Raw genomic sequence first — 24,847 nt, 5'->3', positions numbered from 1 at the left:
TTGCTCGAGTTCCCGAGGAAAGAAAAGAGAGACGTGCTGCGAGGGGAGACGAACGTTGCCAACCTTCCAAAGGCTCATCAACGTTCAAGCATCAAAAAGGTTAGTAACTTTTATAGCTCATATTAGTTTTTATTTACATGCATATGCTCTTGTCTAGGTTAGTAAAAACTAGTTTTACTTAAAAAGAAAATTTTTAAAATTCCGCCGCTTAACGAAGCGTTAAACTTTTTCTTAAACCCTAGATCGATTCCAACACCGTCTACGTATAACTCCCAGACGGGACCCGTTGGGTCTACCTTCCTTTTCCGAGTTAGCTCGTTATCGTTTAAGTCAGTTTCCGCTCTTCCCATATCGGGAGCGTAGGAGAATTCTGCCACGAAGTCGGCTAAGGCCTGCCCCTTTATAGCCGTTCTTGGGTGGAACTCAATCCCGTACTCGCTCAATTCCTGGGACCAGATCGCCATGCGAGTCGACGTTCCCTTTTGAAGAGCTTTACCGATTGGATGCTCAGTCCGCACCGCAATTGGGTGAGCTTGGAAGTACGGTCGTAGCTTCTTAGCTGCCGTTACGAGAGCCAGAGAAAGTTTCTCAATCTCGGTATAGCGTGTTTCCGCGTCGAGTAAGGCCTTGCTTACGTAGTAGATTGGCCATTGGACCTTGTTCTCTTCGCGGACAAGGACGGCGCTTACAGCTCTTTCAGAGACGGCGAGATACACGTACAGCGTCTCGCCCTCTTTTGGTTTAGAGAGGAATGGTGGGGACCCAAAGTAAGCCTTCATTTCTTGGAAGGCACTTTCGCATTCGTCCGTCCACTCAAAGCCGTCCGTCTTCTTCAGAGCTTTGAAGAACGGTTGACACTTGTCGGTGGCTTTAGACACGAAGTGTGTTGTCAATGGTGCCCACAAGAAGAGTTGTAGTCTTTATTTTGAACATTTGATGTAATAAAGTCTCATGAAGACTCTTGCTTGTAATTTCCTATTCATTCATTAATAAAGTTGAAACGTTCATTCAATCTTCCTTGTCTGAAGCTTTATGATAAAACCATAGTCTTTTAGTCCATAAACAAACTTAACAACTTACGAAGAGACAAATGTAGATTTGCATGAACAAACTCTTCGTAGTTTGCTTAAAACGATATATTCGCAATCTTAGGGTCAAAGGACTATTGACCTCAGTATGATTGTTAGAAGAATCTATGATGTCTGGTTATGAGGCATTGAGAGTTAGGAACTCTATAGTTCTTCTAGGTATCTTCCGAAGGTACTGAATTGACCAGTGCACTTCTAGAGACAAGATAAGAACAAACCATTTAACCTCTTATGTCTCGAAGTCACTATGTATGAATTGCATCATGCTTACCTTAATCCTGAAATGAGACATGCCATTTCACACCTTAGTATTCTCATTTGAGAAAGTCAAAGTTCGGACTCACTATGTGATTCCGAACAAGGCCTATTGGTGAAGTACTAAGTTGTGAGTCTGTCATGAGTAACTTTGTGAAGTTCTCATAGATATGGAATTCATGTACAAGATTGCTGAAATGCAATGTATGTCACCTCATGCTTTGTTCCTTGGAGTGTGAATAAATGAACTGGCCAGTGTCCAAATTGAGTCTTGACTCTTTTGGATGAAACAATGTGACTTGTTAGCTCCTCGTCAATACATTGTTTCTAACTTATTCACAAGCGACAAAGGAGTTGAGGAAATAACAGCTAGAAGGGTAAAATGGTAATTTAGTAAATCCCGACTAGCTGATGACATTCATGAAGGGTAAACATAGATAATATTCAGTGGATCCGCTCATCATTATTAGGTCGAATTCTTGAGTAGAAAATAAATTCATTTGAACCGAGAGATTTTCAGTGTCAGCTCTTTAGTGGAGTCAGTTGGCATTAAGCTAAACTTGGAAAAGGTTTGTGAACTTTTGAGTCCAAGTGTTTAGCTAAAGCTTTGTTCATTTGGGTCCATGAGGTCACTGTCACGAATCACATCGATAGGAATAGTTAAACTGGAAGCTAAGCCAAAACAAGAACGAAAATAGTCAAAAGGGTATTTTTGTCTTTTGAGACAAATGATGAAATGAATGTCAATAAATTTATTTTTTGACAAGGTCATTTTGTGACATGTTTCACTCGGCCATGACTTGATCATTGGGCCTTGTGAATTAATTTCGTTTCATGAGAATTTTATTGAAAATTCTTAATGGGCCTTTCTCATGTTGTCATGAACAAATGAAGAAGCTTCTAGAAGCTCCTTCTAGAGAGACTTGGACGCCTACCCTAATAGAGAAATAGGAGAGTTTATTTTGTGCATAAATGTATTTAGATACTTGCCAAAAGAAAAAGAGGAAACAAATTTGCATAAGGATGCACAAGGGAATCGGCCACATTGAGAGACAAGGCAAGCCTTGAACAAAATAGGAAACAAATCAAGGCTTCTAGAAGCCCTAGCTTGGCCGAGTATCTCAAAGGGAAAAAAGAGGAAATTGCTCATGAATATGTGATATTCTATAGAAGAGGAAACTACCTTATTGAAGGTGAGACCTCTCCTATAAATAGGAGCCTCATTTCCTCACAATTCATTCATCCAAGTTTAAGAGATTTGAGAGACTCTCTCTCTAGAACTTGGCCGAAGTCCTCTTCTCTCTCTCTCTAGTTTATTTTCGGTTTTCTCTTGTCTTGGCACCTAGGTCCTCACTCGACCTAGTCTTTAGCTCTGCGACTTTGAGACTCGTTCTTAAGTCGTAGTGTTTAAAAGTGCCCACTCACTGATTCCTTCTTTTCGAGTGATTTAGTGATAGAAACTTTCGTGGTTGCTCGAGGTGCCGAGGAAAGAAAGAGAGACGTGCTGCGAGGGGAGACGAGCGTTGCAACTTTCCAAAAGCTTCTACAAGGTTCAAGCTTCAAGAAAGGTTAGTAACTTCCATAGCTCATATTAGTTTTTATTTACATGCACATGCTCTTGTCTAGGTTAGTAAAAACTAGTTTTACTTAAAAAGAAAATTTTTAAAATTCCGCCGCTTAACGAAGCGTTAAACTTTTTCTCAAACCCTAGATCGATTCCAACAAATGGTATCAGAGCTATGGTCAAAGGAATGCATGTGCATGTTTTTAAATTATGAGCTTGAAAATCGTTTTCGAAAGTTTACTATTTTTGTGACAAGTTAGAATTGTAATCTTAGATTTTTTTTAATTTATTGCTCATGCCTTTAAATTAAAAACCATGTTGATTTTCTATGAGTTTGGGATGATGTTAAAACACATTAGAATCAGTTCTAAAAGTTTTTAATTTTTTATATTGAAAAACGTGTTTTAAAGGTTTGAGATTTTTCAAGTAAATTTTGTGACTAGTTTTATTTTCTTGCTAGTTTCGTTTATTTACTTGAATCGTTTTATGCATGTTGTTATTTCTTTTATTCTATGTTATTACCCTGCTAATAAAACACAAATAAAAGCTTTAAACAACTTCATAAAACGTTCCGTTACACTCGATTCTTTTTCGCACCTAAAAGGACGAAGCTTTAATTTATTTCTTTTTCTTCGAGCTGGGATGTAAACCCGCATTAAAAGCGGCATAACTCTCTGCTCAGAAATCTAAATTTAATGATTCTTGAATCAAATTAAAGCTCTGTCTGTCCTCTGTCCAATGCCACCGGTTTCGGCTGAAAAGGACATCGGAGCCGCCAGATATGGCGATTTTACTCCGAGGTGCGCGGCTGTCTGAAACTCCAGTTTTTTTTTGAAATCCGGATTTTCAAACCCCACTACCATGAGTTATAGAACTCTAATGAGAAAATTTTCTTGAGCAAAAATGTTTTTCATATGATTATAAACATGATGTGTAAAGATTAAAAGTTTTGATTTTTGAAAGATTAATTGAAATTGAATTTTTACAAAACTAGTTTGAATTTTGAAAAACCGTTTTCACTTTCAAACTTGAAAATATTTTGTCATCCAAATCAAATAAGTTTTCAAAATGTTTTCAAAACTATATCTATATCACATATGTTCAAAATCTATATGCTCTTGAAATTTTGAGTGGGAGGTCTCCTTGTAGACAAGCCGAAAAATAAAAAGATGTGTAATCTCAAACTTTCAAGTGTTCGAGTGAGTTGAAGTTCACGCTTCCCTCACGCACTTTCCCGAAATAGAAAATAGGAAAAGATCGAGTATGTACCTTGTGCCTTTATGCACTAATACTGCTCTGAACATGTCGATCTAGGATTCTCTTCTAGTTGTCCGCTCTGTCGCTCTCTAACTAGGAAATCTGTTTCCGAACTTAAAAGAGTCGATGAACCATCTCCAAAAACTAAGTGGGAGGGTTATACTCGTTGTTTGTAACCCGCGATCCCCAACACTAATGAAAGATGCAATAACGTGGGACTAAGAGCCGCTCTTGCGACCCTCACTTAAATGTGAGTACTCCAAGGCGTTGTTGCTTCGATCATTGCTCAATGAGCTACGTCCGAGAATGATGCAATGATGGCAAGGCCTCCCCTTGGGGGATTGTTTTTCAAAGCTGATCTTTTGGACTAAGTGGTTGGTTGCACACTTAGGCTCAATCCCTAGTATCCTTCCTTAAGGCTCTGCGAAAGGATGTGAGTGATCAAACCAATTTACAAGGTGGCTAGTCAAAATGATGTACTGACATCTTGGCTTAGCATTAATGATGTGTCATTTACTTATAAATGGAGATTTTTTGCGGCCTTCTCTTGAGGGAGTAAATTATCGTTGGTTTATAACACCTTTGGGTTTTACAAAAGTCTTAATGAAACTTAAATCCTAAACCAAAGACTAATCATAAACTTGTTCCAACTTATATAGGCAATATGTCTCTCAACCATCTCTCTATCTTTCTTTCCTCGATCAAACTCGAAAACGAAAACTACGTAGACTGGAAACGTAACCTCGACATAGTCCTTACTGTCGACAAGCACAAATGGGTTCTCACCACCCCCTGTCCTCAAACGAATGATGATTCGACGCAAGAGGAGAAAGACGTCCTGGCGGCCTGGCTTCGATCCGATGAGATTGCGAGATGCTATATTTTGGCATCGATGAACAATGTGTTGCAACAACAACATCGTGATTTCGAAACTGCCACCGATATGCTCTACAATCTCCATGAGATGTTTGGAGGGCAAGGACGTCAAGCTAGGCAACAAGCGGTCCGACAATTCATGAACTGTCGTATGAAGGTTGGAACTCCCGTTAGAGATCATATGATGCTGATCATTAGCTATCTCAACGAGATGGAGATTCTTGGATCTGAGATTGATGGGGAGACCAAAATAGATATGATCTTGGAAACTCTCCCCGAAACCTTTGATACCTTCAAATTGAATTATTCCATGAACAAGCTGGAGTACACTGTTACCGAGCTCATGAAGGAACTTCAAACCGCTGAGGCAATCACTAAGAAAAAGAGGGCTCAAGGAGAAGTACATGCTACTGCCTCCAACTCTGGATCTAAGAAGAGACCTCGCAACGCCGAGAAGAAGAACCAACCTAAGGTTCAAACGAAGAAGAAGGCGCCAAAGGCTCCGAAGGTGGACAAGTCTAAAGACAAGTGCCACCACTGCAACGAGCCTGGTCACTAGCGTAGGAACTGTCCCGCCTACCTCAAAACCAAAGCTAAAGGAAAAGCAAAAGCTTAGAGGATGGCGACTTCTGCTTCAAGTGGGGTGATGAGAGCGTGGTGTCTGCGAAGGCTGTGGGATCCGTGACGCTATCTTTTGAAGATCGAACTTTAAATTTGAATAATGTTTATTATGTTCCTTCCTTTGGGAAAAACCTAGTATCTGTTGCTCAACTTTTCGAGCAAGATTATTATTTAAAGTTTATAAAGAATGGAATTCGTATTTCTTTTTCTAATTCTTTCGTCACTGATGCATGTATGAAGAATGGTCTTTTTTACATCTATCCCACTCAACCTTCTCTTTTAGACACCGAAATAGATAACGATCTAATTAGGGAGCCAAAGAGGATCAAATTTTCTGAATCCTCCGATCTAACTAAATCAACATACCTCTGGCACTTAAGACTTGGTCATATCAGTCTAGATAGGATTAAGAGACTTGTGAGGGATGGTCCACTCCAAGCCTCTGCAATAGGTTCACTACCTACTTGTGAATCCTGCATAGAAGGAAAAATGACTAAGCGACCTTTCTCCGATAAGGGTCGAAGAGCCACTGAGTTGCTGGAACTAATACATTCTGATGTATGTGGTCCGCTCAACCAACAGGCACGTGGAGGATACGAATACTTCGTTACCTTCACTGATGATTACTCAAGATATGGGTTTGTCTATTTGCTTAAATACAAATCCGAGACCTTTAACGTATTTAAGGTCTTTAGGGCTTTAGTGGAAAAGCAAACTGGCAAAGTGATCAAAACCCTTCGATCTGATCGAGGTGGTGAGTATATGTCTGGAGAGTTCGATGACTTTCTTAAAGAAGAAGGTATCGCTTCTCAGCTTACCGCGCCTGGCACACCTCAACAAAACGGAGTGTCAGAGAGAAGAAACCGAACTCTTATGGAGATGGTTAGATCGATGATGAGTTACTCATCACTCCCGCTTTCCTTTTGGGGATATGCCCTCGAAACAGCCGCCTACATTCTGAACCAAGTTCCGTCCAAAACGGTTCCTGGTACTCCTTATGAACGATGGACTGGCCGTAAAGTGAATCTTGGCCGCATCCGAATTTGGGGTTGCCCTGCACACGTGCTGAGGCAAAAGACTAGCAAGTTGGCTAGTAGGTCAGAATTGTGCCTGTTTGTAGGATATCCGAAGGAAACCAAAGGTTTTACTTTCTATAGTCCCGAGGACGATAAGACTTTCGTTAGCACGAATGCTCGTTTCCTTGAGGAGGACTTTATGAAGGATGCGAAACCTAGAAGCAAAATTGTGCTTGAAGAAAAGTTGGGTGAGGAAGCTTCTACCTCATCTGTAAGAACTGTTCTTACCCCAACTGAAACACAACCTAACTCATCAGAATCTCGTCAAGTAGTACTTCGACGTAGTGGGAGGGCTACTCAAAAGCCTGACAGGTACATGTCTTATGGAGACTCTCTTGTAGCCGTCTCTGACATGGATGATCCTGTTTCCTATAGCCAAGCAATGGCTTGTTCTGAATCAAACCTTTGGCTTGACGCCATGAAAGTTGAGATGCACTCGATGTATGTCAACAAAGTCTGGAAACTTGTAGACCTTCCTGAAGGGATTAAACCCGTAGGGTGTAAGTGGATATACAAGAAGAAAAGGGGTCCTGATGGGAACGTCGAGACGTTCAAAGCACGACTTGTGGCAAAGGGTTATACCCAACGAGAAGGGATTGACTATGAAGAAACCTTCTCGCCACTCGCGATGCTTAAATCCATCCGCATAATCCTATCCATAGCTGCAGCTCTCGACTATGAGATCTGGCAAATGGATGTCAAGACAGCCTTTCTGAATGGCAATCTTGACGAGCGCATTTACATGGCTCAACCAGACGGTTTCGTGGATAAAGGTCAAGAGACCAAGGTTTGTGAGTTGCTTAAATCCATTTATGGACTAAAGCAAGCATCTAGGTCATGGAACATTAGATTCGATGAAACTGTAAAGAGCTTCGGCTTTGAAGAGTCAATAGATGAGCCTTGTGTTTACAAGTTAATACACGAAGGCAAAGGTGTGTTTCTGGTACTATATGTCGATGATATACTACTCATTGGTAATGACGTGGGTAAGTTATCTGAGGTTAAGGTCTGGCTAGCAAAGCAATTCGATATGAAGGATCTAGGAGAAGCCGCGTACATTCTGGGAATCCAAATCTTTCGAGATAGGAAAAACCGGACCCTGTCGCTCTCTCAAGCATCTTATATTGATAAGGTGATGGATCGCTTCTCGATGCAAGACTGCAAGAGGGGTCAAACACCCTTTAGGCATGGAGTTTCACTCTCTAAGGACCAGTCTCCCAAGACTGCACAAGAGATTGAAGACATGAGGAAAATTCCTTACGCCTCTGCCGTAGGAAGCCTCATGTATGCTATGCTTTGCACCCGACCTGATATATGTTTCGCCGTTGGCGTAGTTAGTCGTTTCCAATCCAACCCTGGACCCGAGCACTGGATTGCTGTTAAGCATGTTCTTAAGTATCTTCGAAGAACTAGGAACTTGATGCTTACATACTCAGGTACTGACCTGACTATGACGGGATATACCGACTCCGATTTTCAAGCGGATAAGGATTCCAGGAAATCCACTTCGGGATCTGTGTTCATCCTTAATGGTGGAGCTGTTGTGTGGAGAAGTATTAAGCAATCTTGCATTGCTGACTCCACAATGGAAGCAGAATATGTGGCGGCTTGTGAAGCATCCAAAGAGGCTGCATGGCTTAGAAAATTCCGTAAGTATTTGGAAGTTGTTCCAAACGTCGACGAGCCCATGACCCTTTATTGTGATAATAGTGGGGCTGTCGCTAACTCAAAGGAACCTAGAAGCCATAAGCGCTCTAAGCATATTGAGAGGAAATACCATTTGATTCGAGAGATCGTGCAGCGCGGAGACGTGGAAGTGAAGAAGATCTCAACGGTGGACAACCTCGCAGATCCATTCACCAAGGCCCTAGCGAACAAGGTCTTCGACCAACATCGTGAGGGATTAGGCATGAAGGACTACACACACCTTCTTTGAGTCAAGTGGGAGTTTGTTGTCAATGGTGCCCACAAGAAGAGTTGTAGTCTTTATTTTGAACATTTGATGTAATAAAGTCTCATGAAGACTCTTGCTTGTAATTGCCTATTCATTCATTAATAAAGTTGAAACGTTCATTCAATCTTCCTTGTCTGAAGCTTTATGATAAAACCATAGTCTTTTAGTCCATAAACAAACTTAACAACTTACGAAGAGACAAATGTAGATTTGCATGAACAAACTCTTCGTAGTTTGCTTAAAACGATATATTCGCAATCTTAGGGTCAAAGGACTATTGACCTCAGTATGATTGTTAGAAGAATCTATGATGTCTGGTTATGAGGCATTGAGAGTTAGGAACTCTATAGTTCTTCTAGGTATCTTCCGAAGGTACTGAATTGACCAGTGCACTTCTAGAGACAAGATAAGAACAAACCATTTAACCTCTTATGTCTCGAAGTCACTATGTATGAATTGCATCATGCTTACCTTAATCCTGAAATGAGACATGCCATTTCACACCTTAGTATTCTCATTTGAGAAAGTCAAAGTTCGGACTCACTATGTGATTCCGAACAAGGCCTATTGGTGAAGTACTAAGTTGTGAGTCTGTCATGAGTAACTTTGTGAAGTTCTCATAGATATGGAATTCATGTACAAGATTGCTGAAATGCAATGTATGTCACCTCATGCTTTGTTCCTTGGAGTGTGAATAAATGAACTGGCCAGTGTCCAAATTGAGTCTTGACTCTTTTGGATGAAACAATGTGACTTGTTAGCTCCTCGTCAATACATTGTTTCTAACTTATTCACAAGCGACAAAGGAGTTGAGGAAATAACAGCTAGAAGGGTAAAATGGTAATTTAGTAAATCCCGACTAGCTGATGACATTCATGAAGGGTAAACATAGATAATATTCAGTGGATCCGCTCATCATTATTAGGTCGAATTCTTGAGTAGAAAATAAATTCATTTGAACCGAGAGATTTTCAGTGTCAGCTCTTTAGTGGAGTCAGTTGGCATTAAGCTAAACTTGGAAAAGGTTTGTGAACTTTTGAGTCCAAGTGTTTAGCTAAAGCTTTGTTCATTTGGGTCCATGAGGTCACTGTCACGAATCACATCGATAGGAATAGTTAAACTGGAAGCTAAGCCAAAACAAGAACGAAAATAGTCAAAAGGGTATTTTTGTCTTTTGAGACAAATGATGAAATGAATGTCAATAAATTTATTTTTTGACAAGGTCATTTTGTGACATGTTTCACTCGGCCATGACTTGATCATTGGGCCTTGTGAATTAATTTCGTTTCATGAGAATTTTATTGAAAATTCTTAATGGGCCTTTCTCATGTTGTCATGAACAAATGAAGAAGCTTCTAGAAGCTCCTTCTAGAGAGACTTGGGCGCCTACCCTAATAGAGAAATAGGAGAGTTTATTTTGTGCATAAATGTATTTAGATACTTGCCAAAAGAAAAAGAGGAAACAAATTTGCATAAGGATGCACAAGGGAATCGGCCACATTGAGAGACAAGGCAAGCCTTGAACAAAATAGGAAACAAATCAAGGCTTCTAGAAGCCCTAGCTTGGCCGAGTATCTCAAAGGGAAAAAAGAGGAAATTGCTCATGAATATGTGATATTCTATAGAAGAGGAAACTACCTTATTGAAGGTGAGACCTCTCCTATAAATAGGAGCCTCATTTCCTCACAATTCATTCATCCAAGTTTAAGAGATTTGAGAGACTCTCTCTCTAGAACTTGGCCGAAGTCCTCTTCTCTCTCTCTCTAGTTTATTTTCGGTTTTCTCTTGTCTTGGCACCTAGGTCCTCACTCGACCTAGTCTTTAGCTCTGCGACTTTGAGACTCGTTCTTAAGTCGTAGTGTTTAAAAGTGCCCACTCACTGATTCCTTCTTTTCGAGTGATTTAGTGATAGAAACTTTCGTGGTTGCTCGAGGTGCCGAGGAAAGAAAGAGAGACGTGCTGCGAGGGGAGACGAGCGTTGCAACTTTCCAAAAGCTTCTACAAGGTTCAAGCTTCAAGAAAGGTTAGTAACTTCCATAGTTCATATTAGTTTTTATTTACATGCACATGCTCTTGTCTAGGTTAGTAAAAACTAGTTTTACTTAAAAAGAAAATTTTTAAAATTCCGCCGCTTAACGAAGCGTTAAACTTTTTCTCAAACCCTAGATCGATTCCAACAAAGTGTGTCAGAGCGGCAATCCGACCGGTCAGGCTTTGTACTTCTTTGACTCGCCTTGGCGACTTCATTTCAAGGAGTGCCTTGATTTTTTCCGGGTTCGCTTCTATGCCTCGTCGGCTGACGATATAACCGAGGAACTTTCCGGATTCAACCCCGAATACGCACTTGTTGGGGTTGAGCTTCATTTTATATCGGCGGAGGATTGTGAACATCTCCCTAAGGTCGCGTACGTGATTAGTTGCCAGCAGGCTTTTAACGAGCATGTCGTCCACGTATACTTCCATTGTCTTGCCGATTTGATCGGCGAAGATCCGATTTACCAAGCGTTGGTATGTTGCTCCCGCGTTCTTAAGGCCGAAAGGCATGACCTTGTAACAGTAGAGACCTCGATCAGTGACAAAGGTTGTCTTAATTTGATCGGGCTCGTGCATTCGAATTTGGTTGTAGCCTGAATAGGCGTCCATGAAGCTTAGGAGTTCATGGCCGGCCGTGGCGTCCACCAGTTGTTCGATGCGCGGGAGTGGAAAGCAATCCTTAGGGCAGGCTTTGTTAAGATCTTTGTAATCTATACAAATTCGCCACTTCCCGTTGGGCTTTTTTACCATTACCACGTTGGCGACCCACTTGGGGTACTTAGCCTCTCGAATGAAGTTTGCGGTGAGGAGTTTCTCGACCTCTTCATTTATGGCCAGGTATCGTTCTGGGTTGAACGTTCGTCTAGCCTGTACTTTTTCGGCGACCTTTGGGTTGTCGTTCAGTCGGTGCACTATTACCTCGGGATCGATTCCGGGCATGTCCGCATGAGTCCATGCAAAAACATCCATGAACTCCCTAAGGAAGGCGGTAAGCTGAGTTTTGATGGCGAGTGGAAGTCGGGTGCCGATTTTTACAACTTGATCAGGCTTCGACTCGTCCAGGACGATTGGCACAAGATCATCGGAGGTTTCCACTTTAAGTCTTTCGATTTCATCACGGGGGTCAAGTTCTCCGAACTTCCTTGCATCCCTTAGGTTGCATGGGTAATCGTCTTCCAGTTGGAAGATTGTGTTGACCGCTTTTCCCGCGGACTTGCCATCAATTCCTTGCACGTAGCATATTCTGGCTTGGGATTGGTCTCCAGCCATGATGCCAATTCCCCCTTCGGTGGGGAACTTCACCAGTAGGTGATACGTGGAAGTGATTGCCCTCAGCCGGTTCAACGTGGGTCGCCCAATGATTAAGTTGTAGGGCGACTCTTGATCGACCACTAGGAATGGGACCATGTGAACGGCTTCGATTCCTCCAGGGGTTCCAAAGGTGACCGGCAGGTCGATGATGCCCTCGGTCATAACCTTTTCCCCAGTGAACCCAAACAATGGCGTTTGGGTCGGAGTCGGGCGCAGCCCCCCGAGCTTCATGCGCTCTAGGGTGGACTTGAAGATTATGTCGGCAGCGCTGCCGTTATCGATGAGAACCCTTTTCACCAAGTTATTGGCCACTTGGGCTTTGAGCACGATCGCGTCATTGTGCGGATGCACAACTCGCTTGGCCTCTTCATTGGTGAAATACATCGTCTCGTGAGGCACGGACGGAGGTTCTTCATATGTGAAGTTGACGTGCATAGCAGCGTCTTCCTGAGACACGACCCTAAGGAATTTCTTCCGTTGACGGGCCGAATCCCCATCTTGTGGACCTCCCAGTATGGTGGTTACCACGTGCAGTTGTGGGTTGGCGTTGGCAGTAGCCGGAGTTTGGTTGGCAGAGGCGGCTGCTCCTCCTCCTTGACCAGACTGCTGTCTGTTCGCGGTGGGGCCCGCAGCGCCAATCATGCGCAACACGAACTCCTTCAGCTCGCCCCGTTGGATCAGAGCCTCGATTTGCCTTTTGAGGTTGTAGCATTCCGAGGTCAAATGACCATATTCCCGATGGAACTCACAATACCTGGACCGATCGCGAGTTGCGGGATCCTTCTTCATTGGAGCCGGGGGCGTGAACTTGTCACGTGCCAGAGCCAAGATCATTTCCGGCGCCATGTTCAGCGGCGTGAACGACGAGTACCCTTTGAAGTTTTCCGCAAGTCGCGGTTTCTGAGGTACAGGGGGTTGGTTGCTAGAAACCTGGTTCCCCTTGTTTCGCCTCTTACGAGGTTCGTTCTGCTCGCGGATAGGTTCTTCCCGGCGGCGAGAGCTTTGATTAGTGCTCTTGCGGCCGTCGAGGTAGTCTTCGACTCCCATGAAGGTCTTAGCTCGAGTCATTAACTCGGCCATGGTGGAAGGGACACGGCCGACGACAGACTTGAGGAAGTCACTCGTGCGCAAGCCTTCTATGATAGCGGCAATCGCGTCACTGTCGTCAAAGCGGTCGACCTTGTTTGACTCTTCTGTGAATCGGGCGAGGTATCGTCTAAGAGACTCGCCACTCTCTTGCCTGATTGACCACAGGTACATCTTGGTCTTCTTTTGGACCATAGACGTAGCGAATCGTGCTAGGAACATGTCCTTCAGGTCTTTGAACGAGTGGATGCTCCCTGGTCTCAAGTTTTTGAACCACTCAAAGCCGGGTCCGGTGAGGGTCAAACTAAAGGCTTGGCACATGGCACCAGGAGAAACACCCTGCATCGTCATCCAGGTTTCATAGTGCTAGATGTGGTAAGCAGGATCTGCTTTCCCATCATAGGGAGCGAGGTTCGGGAGCTTGAAATTCCCCGTACAAACCTCAGCCAATATCTGAGTAGTGAAAGGCGATGAGTTCTCCTCAACGACTCCGTAGGCGCTTCCACCTATTCCGTATTCTCGGAGATCTCGTACCTCATTTCGAAGGTTGTGGATCATAGTGACCACATCGAGACCGGTCGTTGGAGTAACCCCTTGATCGGGAGGAGTCACCTGCAGCCTCTCGTTAGACCCCTGTCCTGCGCGGCGGTTCCCGTTAGTTGGGGCTGCCAGCGGGATGTTGGGTCTAGAGCTAAGTCGCTCTCTCAGATCATTGCCACGCCCAATGCGTTGAGCAGTGAGGTGGTCCCTAAGATCAGGGCTGGCCGTACGGAGGCGCCGGCTCTGCTTGCGGCGGTGCGCTCTCCGCGCGCCCTGACTTTCCGCAACATTTTCCCTTGGACCTAGTCGGTCGAGGGCCGAACGTCGGGAATTCCCCTCTTGAGAAGCTACCGGCGCATCGCCTGTTCGGGGTAAAGGATTCGACGGACCGGCTTCAAACACGGCGGGGAGTCCCCCGTCCTTCGTGAGAGAAGTCTCGACATCCTCCGAGTCACCAGTATCCTCATAATCAGGGTCGCGGCCTTCCTCGTTGAGGTTCTCAGGATCCCCGTTGGGGATCGTCGTGCCACGCATAGGTTGCTTCGCAGCCAGTTGGCGGTGATACCTTGCGTTCCTCGCCTTCAATCGGCGGATACTCTCCTCCAACTCCGTGATGCGGTTGTCCCTGCTATCAGGAGATGGAGATGGTGAGCGGGTCGAGCTCTCTTCGTGGAGCGACTCTTCGTCACCATGCGCTTGGGAGCGCAAGAAGTATTTCTTGGTCTTAGCGACGTTTTCGGGGTTGTTTGCGCCCTCAGAACGTACGGGTGGTTGGCTACTCATCGTTTCTCAAGTTCGAGAAGGTTGAGTTCGCAGAAGAAAAGAAGAAGATGAATAGAAGGGATTTCGGGCTGAATAGGTCGGGAAGTCCCCCTCCTTCTAGCGCCAAAATGTTGTCGCACGAAAATGAACAACTATTTAAAACCTCGGGCGGTTCGATCCAAGGCCGGACCAAGTGATCGCACCCGGGCCAAGAGTGTGAACTCGATAGTCTCGAGCTAGGGTTTTCTCCGATCAACCCGCCTCTCGGGAGAGGTAGGGGGTGAGGAGGATGAGTGACCGTGCCTTGGTTGTCGGCTGCCTACGTACCCGTGTGTGGGATCAGGTCAGAACGTAGTTCAAGCGTGTGTGACGCAGTGTGAGGCGTGGAGCCTTGGCGAAGAGGCGTGCTCGACGAAGGAAACGGGGCGCGAGGAGTCCTCGGCAGCGTCTCAGAACTTCGGAGATCGCGTACGCGTCTAGCGTGTTAGACGCGCAAGGGTAGCTCTAGTTGAGAACCCTAGGGGCGTGCTTGAGCACCGGAGAACGTTCGGTCAAAGGGAGCGACGTCCGGGAAGTTCCCGTGAGTGCTTCGGGACCTTTGAGAACGAGGGAGAGAGAAGAGAACCTGCTTCAGGCCAAATATGGCATCCAGAGAAGCAGAGAAATCGAGCATGTCGATAAGAGATGAAGAGAATTATTAGATATTCTTGGATATCTTGGGATGGCTTTCCCCTCAATGGGAGAGGGTATTTATAGGTGTTTGGGACTAGGAATGCGTGTGGCATCAAGTGGAGGCGCACGTGGCGCGCGGCGCACAAAGGGCGGCGCGCGCGGCGCACAAAGGGCGGCGCACAACGCGCGGCGCGCGGGTCACCGGGCGCGGCGCGGGACGCGCGGCGCAGGACGCGCGGCGCAGGGTTCCTTTGACCGGCGCGGCGCGCTGCCTGGCCGGCGCGGCGCGCTGCCTGCTGCCCGGCTGGCCGGTGCAGCGCGTTGCGTGCGCAGTGAGCGGCTCGTCTTGCCGGGCTCTTGCGGGCCTTCGAATGCCATTCTTCTCACGTGAAATATGAAGCTTTCTACTTGATGAGAGTGACTCGATCCGAGGGGCAAGGCTCGGCCCGGCGAGAGCGACTAGCGACTTGATTCGAGGAGTGACTCGAGGATGACTCGAGGCTCGACTCGAAAGTGACTCGAGGCTCGACTCGAGGGACAATTAAAGGCTCGACTCGAGGAACCATTCAAGGCTCGACTCAAGGAGCGAAGCTCGACTCGAGGAGATTGACTCAAGGCTCGACTCGAGGAGCGAAGCTCGACTCGAGGAGTCAGGAGTTTGGGCGAGGGCTTGAAGATTTGCCGCTCTTCAGGACCTCCGGCCTGACCATCGGCCCTTTGAGCGACGTGCCTTCTTGGCGTCTCGGGTTTTCCGAAAACGACCGACAACATCAGAAACACAACTTTTCCTTCGTGTATTAACTTGTAAACACAAGGCTCATCTATTGACTGTTCAAAGCCGAAGCTCTTACAGTTTCATCGAATCTAATATTCCATTACCTAGATGTTGGAATTGATCTAGGGTTTAAGAAAAAGATTAAACGCTTCGGGAAGCGGCGGAATTTTAAAAAATTTCTTTTCAAGTAAAAACAGTTTTTACTAACCTAGACAAAGAAGCAAGTACATGTAAATAAAAACCAATATGAGCATAGAAGTTTACTAACCTTTCTTGAAGCTTGAACTTTGAAGAAGCTTTTGGAAAGTTTGCAACGCTCGTCTCCCCTCGCAGCATGTCTCTCTTTCTTTCCTCGGCACCTCGAACAACCACGAAAGTTTCTATCACTAAATCACTCGAAAAGAAGGAATCAGTGAGTGGGTACTTTTAAACACTACGACTTAAGAACGAGTCTTGAAGTCGCAGAGCTAAACACTAGGTCGAGTGACGACCTAGGTGCCAAGACAAGAAAAAATCGAAAATAAACTAGAGAGAGAGAGAGAGGATTTTCGGCCACAAGTTCTAGAGAGAGAGTCCCTCAAATCTCTTAAACTTGGATGAATGAAATGTGAGGAAATGAGGCTCCTATTTATAGGAGAGGTCTCACCTTCAATAAGGTAGTTTCCTCTTCTATAGAATATCACATATTCATGAGCAACATAACCCTTATATCCCATTCCATTTGGGCGCCCAAGGCAGCCTTCTAGAAGGCTTGGATTTGTTTCCTTTTTTGTTCCTTGGCTTGCCTATTACTCTCTTGGCCGAAATTCCTTGTGCATCCTTATGCAAATTTGTTTCCTCTTTTTCTTTTGGCAAGTATCTAAATACATTTATGCACAAAATAATCTCTCCTTTTTCTCTATAGGGTAGGCGCCCATGACTTCTAGAAAAGGCTTCTAGAATTTTCTTCACTTGTTCATGACAACATAAGAAAATGCCCATTTAGAATTTTCAATAAAATTCTTATGAAATGAAATTAATTCACAAGGCCCAATGATCAAGTCATGGCCGAGTGATATTAAGTCATCAAATGAACTTGTCAAAAAATTTATTGACATTCATTTCATCCTTTGTCTCAAAAGACAAAAATACCCTTTTGACTATTTTCGTTCTTGTTTTGACTTAGCTTCCAGTTTAACTATTCCTATCGATGTGATTCGTGACAGTGACCTCATGGACCCAAATGAACAAAGCTTGAGCTAAACACTTGGACTCAAAAGTTCACAATGTTGTCAATGGTGCCCACAAGAAGAGTAGTAGTGTCTATTTATGTACATTTGATGTCATATAGTCTTACGAAGACTCTTGCTTGTAATTGCCTATTCATTCATTAATAAAGTTGAAACGTTCATTCAATCTTCCTTGTCTGAAGCTTTATGATAAAACCATAGTCTTTTAGTCCATGAACAAACTAAACAACTTACGAAGAGACAAATGTAGATTTGCATGAACAAACTCTTCGTAGTTTGCTTAAAACGATATATTCGCAATCTTAGGGTCAAAGGACTATTGACCTCAGTATGATTGTTAGAAGAATCTATGATGTCTGGTTATGAGGCATTGAGAGTTGGAGACTCTATAGTTCTTCTAGGTATCTTCCGAAGGTACTGAATTGACCAGTGCACTTCTAGAGACAATATAAGAACAAACCATTTAACCTCTTATGTCTCGAAGTCACTATGTATGAATTGCATCATGCTTACCTTAATCCTGAAATGAGACATGCCATTTCACACCTTAGTATTCTCATTTGAGAAAGTCAAATTTCGGACTCACTATGTGATTCCGAACAAGGCCTATTGGTGAGGTACTAAGTTGTGAGTCTGTCATGAGTAACTTTGTGAAGTTCTCATAGATATGGAATTCATGTACAAGATTGCTGAAATGCAATGTATGTCACCTCATGCTTTGTTCCTTGGAGTGTGAATAAATGAACTGGCCAGTGTCCAAATTGAGTCCTGACTCTTTTGGATGAAACAATGTGACTTGTTAGCTCCTCGTCAATACATTGTTTCTAACTTATTCACAAGCGACAAAGGAGTTGAGGAAATAACAGCTAGAAGGGTAAAATGGTAATTTAGTAAATCCCGACTAGCTGATGACATTCATGAAGGGTAAACATAGATAATATTCAGTGGATCCGCTCATCATAATTAGGTCGAATTCTTGAGTAGAAAATAAATTCATTTGAACCGAGAGATTTTCAGTGTCAACTCTTTAGTGGAGTCAGTTGGCATTAAGCTAAACTTGGAAAAGGTTTGTGAACTTTTGAGTCCAAGTGTTTAGCTAAAGCTTTGTTCATTTGGGTCCATGAGGTCACTGTCACGAATCACATCGATAGGAATAGTTAAACTGGAAGCTAAGTCAAAACAAGAACGAAAATAGTCAAAAGGGTATTTTTGTCTTTTGAGACAAAGGATGAAATGAATGTCAATAAATTTTTTTGACAAGTTCATTTGATGACTTAATGTCACTCGGCCATAATATGATTAATTGGGCCTTGTGAATTATTTTCATTTCATAAGAATTTTATTGAAAATTCTTAATGGGCCTTTTTCATGTTGTCATGAACAAAATGGAAAAGCTTCTAGAAGCCCTTTCTAGATGGTGTAGGCGCCCATATTACCCAAGAGGAAAGAGAGTTTATTTTGTGCATAAATGTATTAAGATACTTGCCAAAAGAAAAAGAGGAAACAAATTTCCCCTAAGGGGAAAGCATGGTAGGCGCCCAAAAGGATCAAGAGAGAAGCAAACAAAAGAGGAAACAAATCCAAGGACTTACTTGTTTTGTCTTGGACGTGCACCTCTTTGAAGGAAAAGGGAAATTGGCTCATGAATATGTGATATTCTATAGAAGAGGAAACTACCTTATTGAAGGTGAGACCTCTCCTATAAATAGGAGCCTCATTCCACACTTTTCATTCATGCAAAGTTTTAGAGATTGAGAGCTTCTCTCTCTAGACTTGGCCGCCCCTTCCTCTCTCTCTCTCTAGTTTATATTTTCGATTATTTCTTGTCTTGGCACCTAGGTCCTCACTCGACCTAGTGTTTAGCTCTGCGACTTCGAGACTCGTTCTCAAGTCGTAGTGTTTAAAAGTGCCCACTCACTGATTCCTTCTTTTCGAGTGATTTAGTGATAGAAACTTTCGTGGTTGCTCGAGGTGCCGAGGAAAGAAAGAGAGACGTGCTGCGAGGGGAGACGAGCGTTGCAACTTTCCAAAAGCTTCTACAAGGTTCAAGCTTCAAGAAAGGTTAGTAACTTTAATAGCTCATATTAGTTTTTATTTACATGCACATGCTCTTGTCTAGGTTAGTAAAAACTAGTTTTACTTAAAAAGAAAATTTTTAAAATTCCGCCGCTTAACGAAGCGTTAAACTTTTTCTCAAACCCTAGATCGATTCCAACAAATGGTATCAGAGCTATGGTCAAAGATTAGCATGTACATGTTTTTAAAATTATGAGCTTGAAAATCGTTTTCGAAAGTTTACTAATTTTGTGACAAGTTAGAATTGTTATCTTAGATTTTTTTTAATTTAATGCTCTTGTCTTTAAATTAAAAAGCATGTTGTTTTTCTATGAGTTTGGGATGTTTTTAAAACACATTAGAATCAGTTCTAAAAGTTTTTAATTTTTTATATTGAAAAACGTGTTTTAAAGGTTTGAGAAATTTCGAGTAAAATTTTGTGACTAGTTATTTTGTCTTGCTAGTTTCGTTTATTTACTTGAATCGTTTTATGCATGTTGTTATTTCTTTTATTCTATGTTATTACCCTGCTAATAAAACACAAATAAAAGCTTTAAACAACATCTTAAAACGTTCCGTTACACTCGATTCTTTTTCGCACCTAAAAAGGACCAAGCTTTAATTTATTTCTTTTTCTTCGAGCTGGAGTAAACCCGCATTAAAAGTGGCATAACTCTCTGCTCAGAAATCGAAATTTAATGATTCTTGAATCAAATTAAAGCTCTGTCTGTCCTCTGTCCAATGCCACCGGTTTCGGCTCAAAAGGACATCAGAGCCGCCAGATATGGTGATTTTACTCCGAGGTACGCGGCTGTCTGAAACTCCAGTTTTTTTAGAAATCCGGATTTTCAAACCCCACTACCATGAGTTATAGAACTCTAATGCGAAAATTTTCTTGAGCAAAAATGTTTTTCATATGATTATAAACATGATGTGTAAGATTAAAAGTTTTGATTTTTGAAAGATTAATTGAAATTGTTTTTTTTTACAAAACTAGTTTGAATTTTGAAAAACCGTTTTCACTTTCAAACTTGAAAATATTTTGTCATCCAAATCAAATAAATTTTCAAAATGTTTTCAAAACTATATCTATATCACATATGTTCAAAATCTATATGCTCTTGAAAATTTGAGTGGGAGGTCTCCTTGTAGACAAGCCGAAAAATAAAAAGATGTGTAATCTCAAACTTTCAAGTGTTCGAGTGAGTTGAAGTTCACACTTCCCTCATGCACTTTCCCGAAATAGAAAATAGGAAAAGATCGAGTATGTACCTTGTGCCTTTATGCACTAATACTGCTCTGAACATGTCGATCTAGGATTCTCTTCTAGTTGTCCGCTCTGTCGCTCTCTAACTAGGAAATTTGTTTCCGAACTTATAAGAGTCGATGAACCAACTCCAAAAACTAAGTGGGAGGGTTATACTTGTTGTTTGTAACCCACGATCCCCAACACTAATGAAAAATGCAAGTGTCGCCGGACTAAGAGTCACCCTCGTGGCCCTCTCTTAAATGAGAGTACTCAAGGGCGCTTTGCTCTGATCATTGCTCAATGAGCTACGTTCGAGAGTGAGACGTTGATGACAAGACCTCCCCTCGGCGGATTGTTTTTTAAAGTCAATCTTTTGGACTAAGTGGTTGGTTACACACTTAGACTCAATCCCTAGTAATCCTCCCTCGAGGCCCTGCGAAAGGATGTGAGTGATCAAACCAATTTACAAGGTGGCTAGTCAAAATTGATGTATTGACATCTTGGCTATGCATTAATGATGAGTCATTTACTTATGAAAGGAGACTCGTTGCGGCCTTCCCTCGAAGGAGTAAAGTGTCATTTCGTTCATAACACCTTTGGATTTTACAAAAGTCTTAATGAAACTTAAATCCTAAACCAATGACTAATCATAAACTTGTTTCAACTTATATAGGCAATATGTCTCTCAACCCTCTCTCTATCTTTCTTTCCTCGAACCAACTCGAAAACGAAAACTACATAGATTCGAAACATAACCTCGACATAATACCTACCGTTAACAAGCACAAATGGGTACTCACCACCCCGTGTCCTCCTCTGACGAATGATGATTCAACTCAAGAGGACAATGACGCCTTAGCGGCCTGGCTTCGATCCGATGAGATTGTGAGGTGCTATATCTTAGCATCTATGAACAATATGCTGAACAAGCAACATCGTGACATCGAGACTGCCGCTGACATGCTCTACAATCTCCTTGAGAGTTTTGGAGGGCAAAGGCGTCAAGCAAGGCAAAAAGCAGTCCGACAGTTTATGAACTGTCATATGAAGGCTAGGACTCCTGTTAGAGACTTTATGATACTGATCAATAGTTTTCTAAATAAAATGGAAATCCTAGGATCTGAGACTGATGGGAAGAATATCATAGATATGATCTTAGAAACTCTCCCCGCGTCTCTTGATACCTCCAAGATGAATTACTCCATAAACAAGCTAGAGTACACTGCTACCAAGCTTATGGAGGAACTTCACACTGCTGTAGGTTTCACTAAGAGAAAGAGGAATCAAGGAGAGGCACATGCTACTGAGCAAAAAGCCTCCGCCTCTGAAACTGTGAAGAGACCTTACAAGGCCGACAAAAAGAACTGTCCCGCCTATCTCAAAGCAAAGGAACATAGTATTGTACTAGTTACCGAAGCATGCTTAGTAGCTGATAATGTATCAACGTGGATTCTTGACTCCGCTGCTACTAACCATATTTGATGTTCCTTGAATGGTTTCAAGAAAACCAAAAGCTTAGAGGAAGGCGAGTTCTGTTTCCAATGGGGTGATGGGAGCCTGGTGTCTGCAAAGGCTGTGGGATCTGTGACGCTGTCTTTTGAAGACCGCACTTTAAACTTGAATAATGTATATTTTGTTCCTACCTTTGGGAAGAACTTAATATCCGTTGCTCGTCTTCGTGAGCAAGATTATTGTTTAAAGTTCATTGAGAATGGAATTCGTATTTCGTTTCCTGATAATTCTTTTGTCACTGATGCATGTATGAAGAATGCTCTTTTTTACATCTATCCCACTCAACCTTCTCTTTTGGACACCGAAATAGATGACGATCTAATTAGGGAGCCAAAGAGGATCAAACTTTCTGAATCCTCCGATCTAACAAAATCAACATACCTCTGGCACTTAAGACTTGGTCATATCAGTCTAGATAGGATTAAGAGACTTGTGAGGGATGGTCCACTCCAAGCCTCTGCAATAGGTTCACTACCTACTTGTTAATCCTGCATAGAAGGAAAAATGACTAAGCGACCTTTCTCCGATAAAGGTCGAAGAGCCACTGAGTTGCTGGAACTAATACATTCTGATGTATGTGGTCCGCTCAGCCAACAGGCACGTGGAGGATACGAATACTTCGTTACCTTCACTGATGATTACTCACGATATGGGTTTGTCTATTTGCTCAAACACAAATCCTAGACCTTTAACGTATTTAAGGTCTTTAGGGCTTTAGTGGAAAAGCAAACTGGCAAAGTGATCAAAACCCTTCGATCTGATCGAGGTGGTGAGTATATGTCTGGAGAGTTCGACGACTTTCTTAAAGAAGAAGGTATTGCTTCTCAGCTTACCGCACCTGGCACACCTCAACAAAACGGAGTGTCAGAGAGAAGAAACCGAACTCTTATGGAGATGGTTAGATCGATGATGAGTTACTCATCACTCCCGCTTTCCTTTTGGGGATATGCCCTCGAAACAGCCGCTTACATTCTGAACCAAGTTCCGTCTAAAACGGTTCCTGGTACTCCTTATGAAAGATGGACTGGCCGTAAAGTAAGTTTGGGCCACATCCGAATTTGGGGTTGCCCTGCACATGTGCTAAGGCAAAAGACTAGCAAGTTGGCTAGTAGGTCAGAATTGTGCCTGTTTGTAGGATATCCAAAGGAAACCAAAGGTTTCATTTTCTATAGTCCCGAGGACGATAAGACTTTCGTTAGCACGAATGCTCGTTTCCTTGAGGAGGACTTTATGAAGGATGCGAAACCTAGAAGCAAAATTGTGCTTGAAGAAAAGTTGGGTGAGGAAGCTTCTACCTCATCTGTAAGAACTGTTCTTACCCCAACTGAAACACAACCTAACTCATCAGAATCTCGTCAAGTAGTACTTAGACGTAGTGGGAGGGCTACTCAAAAGCCTGACAGGTACATGTCTTATGGAGACTCTCTTGTAGCCGTCTCCGACATGGATGACCCTGTTTCCTATAGCCAAGCGATGGCTTGTTCTGAATCAAACCTTTGGCTTGACGCCATGAAAGTTGAAATGCACTCGATGTATGTCAACAAAGTCTGGAAACTTGTAGACCTTCCTGAAGGGATTAAACCCGTAGGGTGTAAGTGGATATACAAGAAGAAAAGGGGTCCTGATGGGAACGTCGAGACGTTCAAAGCACGACTTGTGGGGAAGGGTTATACCCAACAAGAAGGGATTGACTATGAAGAAACCTTCTCGCCAGTCGCGATGCTTAAATCCATCCGCATACTCCTATCCATAGCTGCAGCTCTCGACTATGAGATCTGGCAAATGGATGTCAAGACAGCCTTTCTGAATGGCAATCTTGACGAGCGCATTTACATGGCTCAACCAGACGGTTTCGTGGATAAAGGTCAAGAGACCAAGGTTTGTGAGTTGCTTAAATCCATTTATGGACTAAAGCAAGCATCTAGGTCATGGAATATTAGATTCGATGAAACTGTAAAGAGCTTCGGCTTTGAACAGTCAATAGATGAGCCTTGTGTTTACAAGTTAATACACGAAGGCAAAGTTGTGTTTCTGGTACTATATGTCGATGATATACTAGTCATTGGTAATGACGTGGGTAAGTTATCCGAGGTTAAGGTCTGGCTAGCAAAGCAATTCGATATGAAGGATCTAGGAGAAGCCGCGTACATTCTGGGGATCCAAATCTTTCGAGATAGGAAAAACCGGACCCTGTCGCTCTCTCAAGCATCTTATATTGATAAGGTGATGGATCGCTTCTCGATGCAAGACTGCAAGAGGGGTCAAACACCCTTTAGGCATGGAGTTTCACTCTCTAAGGACCAGTCTCCCAACACTGCACAAGAGATTGAAGACATGAGGAAAATTCCTTACGCCTCTGCCGTAGGAAGCCTCATGTATGTTATGCTTTGCACTAGACCTGATATATGTTTCGCCGTTGGCGTAGTTAGCCGTTTCCAATCCAACCCTGGACCCGAGCACTGGATTGCTGTTAAGCATGTTCTTAAGTATCTTCGAAGAACTAGGAACTTGATGCTTACATACTCAGGTACTGACCTGACTATGACGGGATATACCGACTCCGATTTTCAAGCGGATAAGGATTCCAGGAAATCCACTTCGGGATCTGTGTTCATCCTTAATGGTGGAGCTGTTGTGTGGAGAAGTATTAAGCAATCTTGCATTGCTGACTCCACAATGGAAGCAGAATATGTGGCTGCTTGTGAAGCATCCAAAGAGGCTGTATGGCTTAGAAAGCTCCTTAAGTATTTGGAAATTGTTCCAAACGTCGACGAGCCCATGACCCTTTATTGTGATAATAGTGAGGCTGTCGCTAACTCAAAGGAACCTAGAAGCCATAAGCACTCTAAACATATTGAGAGGAAATACCATTTGATTCGAGAGATCGCGCAACGCGGAGACGTGGAGGTGAAGTAGATCTCTGGAAGATCC

This window comes from Urtica dioica, chromosome 1 (assembly GCF_054948205.1).
Source record: "Urtica dioica subsp. dioica isolate 48M chromosome 1, U.dioica_male_clone48M_v1_H2, whole genome shotgun sequence".
Lineage (NCBI taxonomy): Eukaryota > Viridiplantae > Streptophyta > Magnoliopsida > Rosales > Urticaceae > Urtica > Urtica dioica.
This window is presented reverse-complemented; position numbering follows the sequence as displayed.